This window comes from Meleagris gallopavo, chromosome 1 (assembly GCF_905368555.1).
Source record: "Meleagris gallopavo chromosome 1, MGAL_WU_HG_1.1, whole genome shotgun sequence".
In the NCBI taxonomy this organism is placed as follows: Eukaryota; Metazoa; Chordata; class Aves; order Galliformes; family Phasianidae; genus Meleagris; species Meleagris gallopavo.
Window position 1 is genome coordinate 49,189,166 of NC_139404.1, and position 15,372 is coordinate 49,204,537.

General features: G+C 41.2%; 1 long non-coding RNA gene across 1 annotated transcript; it reads right to left on the reverse strand.

Annotated features, from left to right (window-relative positions):
• Nucleotides 1-2,133: 2,133 nt before the first annotated feature.
• On the reverse strand, nt 2,134-11,795 carry LOC146545306 (uncharacterized). Its single transcript, XR_014883798.1, has 3 exons — nt 9,900-11,795; nt 8,856-8,910; nt 2,134-4,693 (listed from the first exon to the last, which is right to left on the reverse strand). It is a non-coding gene; the product is annotated as an uncharacterized LOC146545306 (long non-coding RNA).
• Between the last annotated feature and the right edge of the window lie 3,577 nt (nt 11,796-15,372).

Here is a 15,372-nt window from a genome sequence, read left to right on the forward strand (position 1 = left end):
TAAGTTGGGATTTCTAGCAGCCTTTGCTGTTGTGAGTGTCCAGACAGACAGCACTCACAAACAGTACCTAATCTACTGTCTTTCCACATTGCCACAAAACTTCTCAGAGTTCATGAAGTAAGCAAACAACTTCTCTCCAAGACTCTGTAGCATCCCCAGCTGATCCAGAGTGCTCAAAGTAAACTTGAATTCAAAGAACAGAGCCAGAGGGGTAGGTTAAGCAGTATATCCCATAGATTTTTGCACCAGATGATGGTTGGTTTCTGCATGAATCCAGTGCCTCTGTCTCTGTGTGTGTTTTCTAGATGATGGTCACATTATACTCCCGTATAGTACCATTGTTTTTTCAATCTGTTACTAAAACCTCAGGAGAGAAATGAAGCCTCCTGCTCCCCATAATCTGACTGAGATGAACAGAGGAGATTCAGAGAGAGGAATGAGTTGCAGTATTTCATGGGATGGTGACTAATTGCTGCTCTTTCTTTCTCATGGTATTGCACCTCAAGCTGCTTGATAACTTGAAGATAAAATAACAACCAACCGTCATGACTCAAAACCAACCTGCAGGTTACCAGGTGCTTGCAAAGACCATGGTACTTAATGACTGTGCCCAACCTACTGCAAACAGCCTTTCCTCATGCATGAAAAATAGCGACGGGAAGCGTGGTTCTATGCTCAACAAATAACTTTGTCTCTGCAGCAGGCATCTCAGCCCCTCATCACACCTATCACACAGCTATCAGCTGCTATAGGGAAATATGACTGGGACAGAAGAGTCTCAGTGCATGACAGTGAGGATGTTGGGCTGTCTGAAAAAATGGGGATGGGGACCCCCTCGGTGCTTCAAAGAAAAGACATGGGAAAGAGGGAGAGCTTGAGGGCTTTAACCTGAGCTAAGGGTCTGGAGAGATGACAGAGAGACAGGCTGCATTTGTCATCTGGGGAGAGGAGAAGTCTATCAGCAGGGGAAGTGATTGTTTTTAACCTGAATGCAGACAGCTGGCCAGAAGACATGTACAATGTGATTAGAGGAGATGGGACAGACCCAGTGCAGGAGACAGCACCGTCAACCATAGCAGCAGCAGCTTTTTCTCACTGAAAAGTGATAGGATGTGAGGAAATGGCCTCACACTGCATCAGTGATACAATCTTAGATGCATCCTAGATGTCAGGAGGAATTTCTTCATGGGAAGTGTGGTTACACATTGGTACTGGCTACCAAGGGAAGTAGTGGAGTTTTCATCCCCAGAGGCATTTAAGAGATGTCTGGATATGGTACTTAGGGACATGGTTTAGCTGTGGATGCAGTAGTGTTAAGTGGTGTTTGGACTTGGTGATCTTATGTGTCTTTTCCAACTGAAGTGATCCTGTGACGTGAGGACACACAGTCTGGACATCCCACATTGCTTAGGCAGATCTTCAAAATGCCTTTTACCCTTTTAGGGAAGATTAAACAAACAAACAAACAAACAAACAAAAGTGAAAGTTATGATAGCTCAATACAAGTAGTTATATGCATCTACTGCTACATGTAAGCAACAATGGAAAGTGTGGCAGGCTGATTACCAGTAGTCAGGGAAAACCATGGGGAGTAACCAAAGCAGTAACACAAGTTTGTCTGCATATAAATCAACGAACTCCTACTGAGTAGGGAAATCCATGAACACTCACTAACATGAGGCAGTTCCAGACTGGTGTGTGGGAGACACTAAAATACTCTTTACAGATATTCTTATCTACAGCTCCTCCCTGATAGTCTTGAATGTGGCACAGCCTCAGGAGAGGGAATAAGTACTAAAATCAGAAAAAAATACTATCAACAAGGGAGGTCTGGAAGCTACCTCTGCTGAGTCAGGGTGGAATGATGCTTTCTTTTTTTGAAAGGAGATGAGAAGCATTGAGCTACAACGTTGCTTTTGCTTTCCCTCATTAATTCTTTGTCCTTCCCCCCAAAAATAAGAATAAACCAAAATTCCTCTAAAGATAACTTCTGACTGAATCATGTTCCTGTTCAGCATGACAGAATTCCTTAGCCTCTACCATCCTTTGTCACAATGGGAGAGATGCTGCTATGGGTAAAAGCATTTTGTCAAGGCCCTTGGCCAGCAAATTGGTAATCATAGCACAGGCACCATCTGGCATTTGAAAATAGTAAAAGTCCAAATCCAAGATGTTTTATTTATTTTTTTTTTTTCTGGGGGGAGGAGAGGGTGGAGATGGAGTTCAGATGCAATTATACCACTTCATCGTGACAACCCTAAAAGAAATTGGGAAAACAAAGTAGGTGGCCCACAGACACAACAGTGACTGGTGCAAAAACTAGATGGATATTATGAGAGAAGCCCAGAGAGAGGGAGCCAGGAGTCCCCTGCCTCCCATACCAGCATAAGCAGGAACAAAAAATTGTGGTACCTAGCTCAGATAGTTTTTAGAAAGCAGAATTTCAAGTATTTCTGACGCCTGTTTGCTCTTCCTCATGATTGCCTTGATAAAGAGAGTACACTGAATTTAGCCATACTTTGGACTCCACTGTGAAGTTCATTACTGTATTTAGGGCAGTGAATCTCACAAGAGAGGTGTTCTGCCTGAGTGTCCTATTTTTAACAATAAAATAAATTAATACATTAGCATATTCCTTCGCTGAATGGATTCCTATACCTTCAAAACATCTGCATCAAACATACTTTCCTTTTATCTCAAAGCTCTGCTCAGTTGGAAATCCCAATGGGAAGATGGTTGAAATGAGATTGTAGTAACATGGGGGTCAGCCTTTTCTTCTAGGTAACAGCAATAGGGAATGGCCTCAAGTTGCACCAGGGGAGGTTTGGGTTGGATAATAGGAGAAATTTCTTTTCAGGATGAGTGGTGCTGCAGTGGCACAGGCTGCCCAGAGAGGTGGTGCAGTCACCGTCCCTGGAGGTGCTCCAGAACCGTGTGGTTGTGGCACTGAGGGACGTGGTTGAGGGCATGGTGGGGGTGGGCTGGCGGTTGGACTTGATCTTAGATGTTTTTCCTATCTTAATGGTTTTATGGTTCTAAAGGCAATGAGTATTCACTGATCAGAAGGCAGGAGCTCTCCAGTCCTGGCAGCTTCAGAAAAATAGTAGTGAGCAGAGAAACAGCTCTTGGCAACTCGCCATTGCAAAGTGATGACATTCCTCCTTCCACTCTCCCTCCCCACCCCCGGGTATTTTTCTTTTTTCTTTCTCCCTCTGCTCAACACACTCATGAATATTATTTTTCACCTCATCTTCAAAGCCACCAATTTTTATCTGTGCTAAGAGGAAGGGGATAAAAACCATATTGAGCCTCAGGAATACTCTCCCAACCATCTACTCTTTCGATGAGTTGAAAAATGAAGGATGGGACAGAATGCAAGAGCTTCAGGGAGGTTTTACCAAGACACACACAGAACTGTACAGGGTGAGAGTGCTACAATAAGCTGTCTCCTTTTACCTCATAGTAAATGAGAAATAGAAATACTCTTGAGTTTATCATGGAAGATCCTTATATTCATATTCACTCACATCCCATAACCATCTTTTGCAGACAGGTTTGCAGTCATTCAAGATAACTGGTTGTACAAGTCTGAATGGGAATATAATAAGTAATCTGAGGAATCAGGAAAGGTGGGAAAAGAAAGAGACCTGAGGCCTGACAATACCACATGAATGCAAACCATCAGCTGCACCAAACCCTTTTCATTCCTGGAGTCAAAAACAGTGCCCCATTTTCTTACCTTCTTTTGGTCACAAAGTGGGACAAAGTACCTGCATTTACCTACATTTCTCCTGCTGGGGTTGGACTAGCAAAGACAGCTTCTTCAGAAGCCCATCAATCAGCTGCCTTCAGTTAGAAAGGAGCCTGAAGCTGAGAAACATTCCTTCTAACCTTTCTTTCATACAGCAAAACTGGTAATTAAAACCCGTGTGGAGAGTATAAGGAAGACTGTTCAGTTTCTCTTTCTTTCTTGGCCCAGGGAAACAAGATGACAGGGAGATGGAGAAGATTACAATTTATCTGAATAAGAGTGGAGTGGGGAGGCAGAGGAACCAATAGCCCCCAGAAGCTCACAAATGAAACGCTCTCTCCCATGTTGGATGATTTAAGAATTACTTATGCTAAATCGCTTCCCCCTCAGCTTGCCTTGCTATTTCTTTCTATTTTCACCCTTGCTGTCTCTTCATTGTATGTTTGTATTTTACTGTATTTTTAAATGTTATAGTCGAAACCCAGGCTGCGTGTTTGTTGATATACAGAAGTTATCAGGTAATCTGTCCCTTCTACAAACACATTTCACGCCATCTTGTGTGCATTAAGAATCAAATGGAGTGTGGTTCATTTTGAATCTCCCCTTCCTTTGCTTCAAGACCAAAATGTATGAAATTGCCCTGCTGATTTCTGGGTCATAAAAAGGCTTCTCTGCAGTCTTGCAAAGGTCTGTGGTGTTGTTTTAGAAGGGAGAAGTAATGTACTCTCTGCAAACACCAGGGCCGCTGTGATGGCAAGCTAACGGCTGGATATCCTGGTGTCTCAGTTCCCAGAAGGTGTGACGTGGTTGTGCTGCTAGAAGATTTCCCTTAAACACACTTCAATTCTTTTTAGGCTAGGGATGCAGAGGCAACTCTCTTCTGCTGGAATCCGGTGAGTGATGGTGTCTATGATCCACCAGTCTTGTTCACTGCCATTAGAACTGCCAAAAAGTGGGGAAAAAACAACAGGTGGTCATTTGACAGTAAAGAGGAGGTTGGCATGCGGCCTCATTGAGGCCTTCCTGTACCTAAAAGGAGCTTGTAATCAGGAAGGAGAGCAACTTTTTACATTGGGAGATAGTGATAGGACAAGGGGGAACAATTTTAGACTAAGAGAGTTGATATTTAGATTATATATCAAGGGAAATTTCTCACTGAGAGGGTGGTGAGGCAGTGGCACAGGCTGCCCAGAGAAGCTGTGGGTGCCCCATCCCTGGAGGTTCAAGGCCAGGTTGGATGGGGCCCTGGGCAGCCTGAGCTGGTTGGTGACAGCCCTGCTCGCGGCATGGGATTGGGGCTGGGTGGGCTTTGAGGTCCCTTCCGACCCAACCCTCCTATGATTCTACGATTCTGTGGTATGCAACTCTTCACTGAACACTGGGTGTTTGCTTGGAAGCTTTTTACAGCCGTGTTCTGTCACCCCTCCCTTCCTGACTGGGATGAATGGATTTCACTCAGTTAACCACATCTCCCTCAGGTACACTTTCAAGTGAAAGAGAAACTTCTCAAAGAACTTTGAGGGCACATTTGGGACTTGCACACAACACAACAGTGGTTTGTTTGCAACAGCTTAATTTAAATTGGATTTCACTTCAATTCGTTGAACAGCTGAGGAACCCCGTGTGGACAACACTTATTTGCCTTAAGTGTTGGCTTAAAATCAGTTCCTAATCGATTTAAGCTCCACTGATCAGATTTAAATATATATGTAAAAGGTCAACACAACCTTTTACGTTGATTTAATGAAATGATATTGAAAGCAATGTTTGAGTAAACCGGTGCAGCCCTGTGTAAATGCTGTTTGAATTAGTATAATATGGATTGTCAAAAGATGGAAAAACATCTCTCCCCTTCAAAGTCTGCAAATTCAATGTCTTGATTGAATGCTAGAAAGACAGATTTTGGTGGACCTGTGTATTGATTTTATCATTAGCTATACAAAACAAATGGCTAATTCTGTAATAGGCACATTTTATGGCTTCCCTTGATGGTGTTGATCCACATACATGCATATATCTATATGTATCTGTAAATGTATATGTTAAAAAATCACAAGCATTTCCTTTTCAGTGTGAAAGTTCAAAATTCAAGCTTAGGAATGCTTTTGAAATTATGATCTTTCAAAGATTACTGTCTGGAAGAAGAGGATTTTCTTTAAAATTTAGATACATTACAGTACAAAAGTATCACTTATGTCAGAAGCCTATTTCACTGTTTAACAGGTGCAGATATTCATCATAAATTAAATTTCATTTGTGCTGAGAGGTTGAATTGCTGAGAAATCACTTTATTGGTACGTGAAATATTTACTACGTATAGCTGGATGGCTTCCCAGGAATTCTGATGAAATACATTAATGCACGGGAAAGCACATCCTTTCTTCACAAGTCTTGTAAGGGAAGATGTAAGCTTGCTCTTCTCAGTATTTGTGCAGTTTTTTTTAACTGTCTGAATTGTCCATAGCAATTTAGCTAGAATAACTGTTAAGAAAGAGCTTTTCATTTTAAAAGTTCCTTCTGTTGAGTAAACCTACTGTTAAAAACTTGAATATACTATTTAAAATAAAACACACTTTTATTTAAAAAATATTTTTCTGCACCCTATTTAGAAATTGCCTTTTTCTTATAGAAGGGTGAAAAACCACATGTTGCTTTAAGCAAGTTCAGATGCTTGGAAGAGATGAGTGATATTGGGATCACTTCAAAAAGCACATCAACTTAGAAGCCAATAAGCTCCGTTTGGTTGGGAATTGTTTGCATGTGTTCTATGAATAAGAGGCATTATTTGCTAAAAATGATTTATTTAGACAAGTCAGCTAACAATTTCTGTATCTGAGATACAAACAGCGTAGGGTACAAAGGTAGGAGAGACTTCCAGTTCTATCTAAAAACAGCCCTTAGTTACCTTCCATAATAGGTGATCTGATTTGCTGCGTAGAATAATTGATCTGCATGACAAATACAGGCAAGTTTAGCTCTTGGAGTGTTAAAATATGTAAGAAAAAAGAATGACAATAGTGGGTTTTGTGTATCTGGAGAAGTCTTGGAGAAGTCTTAAATGAGTGCAGGCCACATTCCTTACAGCTGAGAAGCCACGTTAAAAAAAACAAACAAAAACTAAATTAAACAGCAATAAAAATCAATATGAACTGTTTTATATTTAAAAGTTAATACTGAGAGCCATGAAAGCTCTAGAGTTTACACGAGCAGCCTATAAAATATTAATATAAGTAACACCAGGGAACCTTGTAGAAACCATCCCTCTACAAATCCAAATTGATATTTAAAAAAAAAACTGTGATTTTTTTTTTTTTTAATTTTGAAATTTATTCTCTGTTCCTGGCTCACAGCCAAACTATACACATGCAGGTTTGAGGATATGGATCTCTGAGATGAAGGCAAGTCCTCCATCCCACGTGTTACAAACTGCCTTGTAGCTTAAGCCACGTAACCGGAACATGAGCAGTACAATTGCATTTCCATTCTCCTAACGCTGTAGCCATGCACTGATCTGCACATGATAGTCTCCCATCTTGCCCTTGACTAACTCTTTTGGTTTGGATAAGAATAACAGTGTTTACATTATTTTTGCACAGATGCTCTGAATACTATTTTAAAATTCCATGCTTCATTCCAGTTATAGAAAAGACAAGGTGCACGAGGGCAGCATGTGCACATCACATTTGACTCTAGCATAGGGACATTTCACACTCTGAATGGTGAAGGGAAAGTGTGAAGAAGAACCAACAGTTTTTGATTTAGCTTTTGAAAGCAGTCAGGGTCACATCTTTCAAGTCTTTTTTTTTTTTCTGGTAAGATACTAACTCCCACAGCTGTGAGTAGATGCAGTGTTTCTCTATGAGCAACGCATGCATCACCGTAAAAGCATTGTGCTACTTTATTCGGACTCTAAAATTGCAGAGTAAGTGAAGAAATAATCTTTTTATTATAATGTTGAGTATTTTAATTAAAAGGGGAATTAATTGTGGCTTCTGCCGTTAGTGCTTGCACATTCTTAGAGATTTCCATAGCAGATCCTACTTTCATTCTACAGACGTGAGTTTCTTTTTGGCCCCATACGCAAACTCATGTAGCTGGTAGCTTTGCTGTATGCAATTAACAGAGAAGCAACCACATGGAGAAGTGGCCTTTGAGTAAAGGAGCGGCCAGATCACTTGGGAGGATTTTTTTCCATAATCCGAATGCATCATTAATATTTTAAACACTCATCGGAGTATGACAGAAAACATCAGTCACTTCCATGTAGACTGCAATTCGCAGACACAAAAGCCCTATCCTAACAGCTAAAACATTGATGGAATCGCACTGGAAACTCTTGTTCCTATTTCCACAGGCTCAGCAATATTTCAGCTGGCATTTCTGTGAAGATCAGCTGAGGGCACAGCACGCAATAGATACTGTACAGGAGTCGTACTTCAAGTCAGAGACTGGAGAGTGCCAGTTTACTTCAAGAGCAGTCTAATCTCATCTATTTACTTAGGAGTATACACACTTGTGAGCACTTTTAATATCTTAAACAGTAACAAAACTAAATGCAATTCATATGCATAACATTTCTAAATCAGTTCATTTCCTACTTAAAAATTGACTCTTTTCTTTAATATATACGTTCGTTGAAGAAAAAAGCCAGAAGTAGGAATTATCTTCAGTCTCAGCCAGGTCTTTATCATCCATAAATGTTTTCAACATTCTAATTTTAGTAATGATTGAAGGAAGAGGACATAAAAATCTGCACCAATTATAAATTTCAAGAATGCTTCTATTGGCCATTTGCATGTTAGATAACGTTCTTTTGAAGAAGTAATAGACATAATGAAGAAGATAACACAAATTGTTCTTTCTTGACACTGCAGATCTCTAAAAACTTCCTGAAATGGTGTAACTGCATTATCAGTCCAGCTGCCTCCAGATAAAATGAAATAATGCTTTGTGGCACAAGCAGATTATGACAGTCTGAATGGAAAAGCCTGTGCAGAAAAAAAAACTCAAAGTGGAGCAAGACTTCCCAACAGCAAAATAACAATGTGACCAACTTGAAAAGACGGAGGGAATAATGAAATCAAAACAAGTGATAGAGACTTACCATCACGGCGTGCTCAGTTTTCTGCTCTGGATGATTACTTCTCTTGGATTAATTACTGAAAAAAGGAAGATAGGTGTGTTTGTAGGTCACCCTATTTGAGCTGGAAGACGGAAGAGCGCATGGTGCTGTGCACAGCTGGTCATACAGGAGTTCTCACCCTTCACCACCAGGTGAGGAATTAAGATTCATGGAGGCATCTCTTGGTCAGCGCTTGGTGCTGGGAGTGGCTGCTGGGTCAGCCTCCTCCATGCCCTCTCAAAACTTTTTCCAGAGCAAATCCCAGTAACGAACTCTATAAGAGGTCATCCCTCCTTTTACTACCTTGAGTGGTATTCATACCTTCCAGTATTCAATCTGGAGCAAGCTTTCTAAAGGAAACCAATCCATTCTGCTGAAAAAAATCACGTAATGGAGTGAAAATATCTCCTTGCACAGCCCGTTTGGTCCCTGTTAGATGTATTAGCCAGATCAATACTAGTTTACCAAGCTGGGTGGAAAAAAGTTGGAGCTACGTGAAATTTGTTTAATGCCTGCTTGATTTCAAATGTGAAACAAGAACAATAAATGGATATTGAGGATTTCAAAGAGAACCTTTGCTGTTGGAGAAGTTAAAGTGATCAAATGTGAAAGAACACAGACAATGACAAGAAATCTTTTCTGAGACACTAAATCCTGAGTCTGGGATGATGCAATGGCAGCATCAAGGCACGGGAAAACTCAGTTCTCTCCCTTGTGCTTACACTTAAAGACTGGGGCTTTTCCCTCTGCAATGACGTGAGCAGTATGAAATCTGCACAGCCAGGTCATTCAGGGAACAAACAGAGAGTTGAATGAGGTCTGGACTGTGCTCATGTCCCACACAATTGCTCGTTTTACCAGAGCAAAAAAAGGATGGCCATAAGAGGGGAAGACCCCAATAAAGAATGGATTCAGGTCCAGAGGAGCCACTGTGCAGTCCTTCCTGTAACTTTGCATTTAATTTTTAAACATATAAAGATTACGTCAAGTATTAGGAAAAAGAATTAAAGAGATTGTGATACTTACTGGAAAACTTGATTTTCTTTTCTGTGTGTGTGCAAGATCTTTCCTACCAGAGAAGAGTCATGCAACATATATGTCTCTCCATTGCTTGTTTTCTGCCTTTCCTCTCTGGTTCTTGATCCTTCTAGATTTGCCTTTGCTAATTCTCATCAGATAAATATGACTGACAGAGGAGACAAAGTTCAGAGTTGCAGACGTTTTTATAGAATCACAGTCATAGTTCCACTGTCAAAGCAACAGTGAACTCAGAGCAGGTATCTGAGCTCCTCATGAAACAGATTGAACTGCTCCTTGTCCTCTCTATAATGCCTGCAGTGGAAGTGAAAATAAGTTGTATGGGTTTGTAATGAAAAGGACTCTTCACAGCTGGAGCAAAGGGCTGAATGAAGCAATTCCCCACCCCAGCATTCTCCTCCCCAACCTCCAGATGAAGACCAGATGCCTTACTGGGAATCGACTGCTGTCACACATGAGCTACCAAGTTTGGCAATAAATGAAGCAGGTAAAGTGCAATGATTTTAATAGGAAAGCATTCAAACTGATCAAAGGGTGCCTCCTACTCTTTCGTTCTGCGTCACTGTTGGCTGAATGCAGGCTGTATTATAGAAGATGTTCATGTCGGTTCTGTTAGCTTGTAAGTCAACAGAAATGGGTACACTGAGAGATGTGGTGTTTGGTGATTACGTCTTTTTGTCTTAAACAAGCCTAGAGAAGCAGATTATCAGTTTTGTATACATTACTAACATCACTACAATTTCAGAGAGAGCTGCACACTGAGGATAATAGCAGCTCGTGGCTAATTGCTGGGATTAATATGCAATTATCATTATATTAAGAATGTGGGTTTGCACTACAATCCTATTTTTCATTAATTGCTACACTTGTCCTATTTTGTTTTTCTGGGAAAGTAAGATAAAATGATACATTTTTGTTCTGGTTTTCGAGAGTAATAATGACATCTTTCAGACAGCACATTCTTACCTTCCTTTGGAAAGGCACTCACCAGGTGAGAGTCACTGAATGGAATGCCATCTCCTCAAAGACCTCATGGAGTGGGGAAACTACATTATACAACAGGAAGAAAAACAAAGATGGAGGCAGTGTTAAGGCTACACGGCAGTGATTTACAGTAAAATATACTGCAGAGATAATGTAATTGTTCAAAGCCCAGAAACTATAACCCTTGGACGTTCTAAGTTAAAATCAAATTTAACAAGAAAAGCAAATGAAGCATAAAGAAATGCAAAGCCAAAACATCCAAAAAATCTCAATTATGCTTGGTTAAAGCTCTTTAAAATCTCTAACTAGCTAAAAGGCATGACATTTGTGTGCATAATATGTGTGTGTTTATATATAAACTAATACATGCATGCTTTTGAAGATGAATCATCCACTTCATACTTTGTAACTGAAAATTTGTTAGAAATCTCTTTTTGTTTTGCAGGGAAGGGAAAAAAAAAAAAAAAGAAAAAAAAAGTACTGCAAGCCTTTAGAAATCTCTTAGTCGTATCCAAGTCCACAATTGTAGAACCATCTCAATATGAACGGTACATTTTTGCCTGGTTACAGTCACCACAGTAACACCCATGTAGCTGCTAAAAAGCTCATCTCCTGGAAAAAAAAGAGCAGGGGAAAGCATAAATTGGAGAGCGATATATGAACCAGATATCCGCAGTGCATCAGAGGGACCTCAGCAAGGCCTTACAGAATCTGACAACAATGCAAGGCGTGCACTGGGGGCTGCATACATCTCTTTGAGTTGCAGGAGGGTATCTCTCTGAGTCCTGAGGGAACAGCTACAGATGCAAAGCCTCTGCGATGGAGGCAGCTGCCGTGCGAGGACAGGAGATTCCTGAGCCACCCATAGGGACTCTGCTCCTCTAGGAAGGAGAAGACTTGAGAGCTGGACTGAGGGAACGTGTGTGGTGTGTGAGGAGTCAGCCAGACCCAGCTCCATAGTTCGGCCCTGTGATGGGGACTGTCCTAGTCCCAGCTGCCATATCAAACCTTGTCTATCCAAGAGGCAGCCCTGAAAATATGAAGCGGTTGTTAGATCAAGGTTGGATCCTGATGGCATGGTAGGACACCAGCACAGGCATAACGAGGTGAATGATGAACCTCTCCTGAGCTGTTGTATAGAAATGATCAGGCTGTCATGAGGAGCTAAGGAAGGGTGTTCAAAGGCAGCGTTAGAAACACCAGTTTTTATCATGGAATGAGATCTGTACTGGCCAAGCTTAAAAGCCCGCTCCTCCTCTACTAGCAACAGCTGGACTTTCCCTGACTGACTACATTGTCTGCTCCATGTCCACAACCCAGATGTAACACTGTTAATTAGAGAAGTATTGGTTGTAGCCTTACATAGCTTTGCGCTATTATGTGCATATTAGACTGGAAAAACACAGTATACTTTTCCCAACTAAGAGCAATACCTCTATCATGTAAAGGATCAACATGATAAGAAGCTACCTGACATCTGCTAGTATTTCCCTGTAGGAGAGTCAGGCTGCTTAACTTGGATCAGTGGCCAATGCTATCGTGCATTCAGAAGCTTTGCTCTGCCTCAGAATAAAAAGTCTCGCTCTCCTGCACACATCATTGTTTATATTGGTCGAATGTACTGATTAAAAAAAAGAAGCAACAAAAACCAAAAGTACTTCAGTGAACCTATTTTCCTGAAAAGAACTACATTTTAGCCAGTTTGCTGTACTCCCATCTTCTAGTACCTGCTCAGTGAGTTACAGGCTGAGCGTTTCAGTTCTCTGCTGCCATGATATTCCTGCTTGGATCATGACAAGAAAAGGTTCCTTAAAGAAAACCAACTTGGGTTCTTCGTGGTCTCTAGAGGAGAAAACCAACACAGAGCTTCAGACATGGTCTGTTCTGGCCTATAACAGCACACTGCAGACCCACATTCCCAAGAAGCTCCCAAACCAAGACTGCAATCAACCGCACAGCACTACTTGGTTCCTCAGAATCCAGGGAATGGCACATTTTAAACCCTACAGAAACCATTCTTCCTTGTCTACAACCGACTTTTGTTTCAGTTTTTCTTTGTTCAAAGCTCTGGTCATCAGATTTATCCAGGCAGGAATTAATTTTCCTTTGTGATTGTTAATGGCTAACTCAATCATGATAGTTAACGAAGCGTAATGTGGTATGAGTCAGCAAGGGACGGTGACACATGGAGGACCTGGAAATTTTTCCTTGTTCCTTTCTGCCCATCTTCAGTAGAGCCTGGGTGTGGTCAGCCAGATATTGGGTGGTGCTTTGGAAGAAGCAAGCAGGTGGGCTGAGGCATAGCTTGTCCCAGGAAAACAGGGCTTCCTTGCTCTGTATCCCGCTCAGGGGAAGGCTCAGAGCTGGCAGCCAGGTAGGACAGAAGCAAGACAAACTGAGAAGGCAAAAGGAGCTGAAGGGAGAGCACTGTTGAACTTACCCTGCTTCACTATCCATTTGTTATAAATTCTGATTTAAAATGCAACTTATTGTTTTTATCTCTGAAGTACAATTTTATAAGTCAGACACGATGCCAGAGCCAGTGCTGTCCAAACAGTGATTTTTAATAAAGCAGAGGCTAAGCATGTGTGAAAGGAGTCCACACAGCAGAGATGCTGCAATGATCTCGGAAACACTAGAAACTGAAACGAAGTTTTGCTCTGCATACTAATGAGAAATGCCTATACAGGTTCCTAGATAAACCAGTTCAGAAGAAATAAAAAAATTTCATTTACTGCAGTCAATTTATTGCAGACTTTTGTTATCCAGTTACATGAACTACTGGTCATAATTAAAACATTTTGGTCATTTATCTCATATGGCTTTTTTTTCTAAGTTTAACCCTAACACTTTTTAGCTTTACAATAATTTTCCTAGGAGTAATTACTAAATTTCTATAGCAGCAATTTGGAAGCTTAGAAGTACATAACCTCAGCCTCGTTCTCTCCATCATAGCGAAGATTTTTGCCTCGAAACCTACTTTCCCCAATTCACATTTTTAAAGCATGACACATGATCAATAACATGAAAGTGCAAAAAACCTTCTCATCTGATAATTCTATTGATTTTTAGACGAAATAATTAAACTAACTGTTAAGACCAAGTTCATCAATACAATCTGACTGCTTTGTTCCCCCCCTCTTGAGAAAGAGGAATCAATCAGGGTCTCCTGGCTTGCGTAACCAGTCATAGCTACCTGCTGCTCTGACGCGATACCGAATAGCCATTTTACACCTGATTGTCCTCCCCTTGCTCTTATAACCACCTGCCCGCACACCCCTGGTTCCAAATTATGCCCTCCTTCTGAATCTTCTACACTGCACTGTACATTCCCAGAAGCCTCCATCTCCATTCTGTCTCGTGTGCTCCTTTCTACACTATCGGGTTGCTTTGTGAAAGGTCAAATACAGTTTTAGAAGACATGCTGTATTTTTCACGGGTAACAGAGATTGAGTGGCAAATCGTGCTAAATGCCAAATTTATTTCCATTTTGATGACGGAAGCACATCTACAAATTAACACCCTCTGCTCAGACTGTACTTTAACAATGGGACTTTACTACCAACCAGTTTCTGCAAAGCAGAGCAGGTTGCTGGTAGAGTATGAAATGGGAAAGTCAAGAAGAGTCTCCGAGGCTTTCTCTGAAAGCCAAGCAGCTTCTTCTTAGGATGGCTGACTGAATTGAAAATTTCATCTCATTCTCTGATTCACTTAAGAGTTGTGGCTTAGTTCCAAAAAAAATCCCTCCCTAACGTGTCTTGCTTATACCTGAGTTTTTGCTGAATCAAGAAGTCCAAGAAAATGTGCCTTAAGGTTATGCATACCCAAGCTCGTACGAGCCAGTGAAAGAAGTGGATCCCGCAGTGAGGATCTGGAAATGGATTCACTCTCATCCGGCAGATGACAACTTGCGCTGCCACTGAGCTGCTCCTGCACCCAAGTGGTTGGAGCGAGGAATCTCTTCAAGGCAATAAAGTGGGATACGACTGGAGATTAGGGACGTACGTCATTGTTACGCGCAGTCGGAAAAGGGATTCTTTGTACTGGTTTCCTGATGAGCGATGTGTAAAATGTTCACAGATTTGGTTGTATTCAAGGGATGCAGTGGCATGTGTGGACGTACCAGCTGATACTCTGATTATCTACCTCGGCAACAACAGAGAGAAAGCCCTCAGAAATTTCAGCTGGTAACACTCAAATTTGATACATTCTATGGAATGCACTCTTATGGAGCAACAGATTCAAAACATTTGCAGCAGTTTATGCTGAAGAAATGGCTAGAAACTCTGGAAGATTTGTAGGATACGGAGCAACTCACAGCCTGAATCAGGCACTTTGCATGGCAGAGCACAGCAGTCAGTCCTAGCAGATCCAGTACTCCCCATCCAGACACTTCTTTACTGACAAAAATTCTTCAACATTCCTAAGATCAACTGGTGTTTGCAAGTTGCAGGAGAAAAAGAAATCAGTGTTTGTC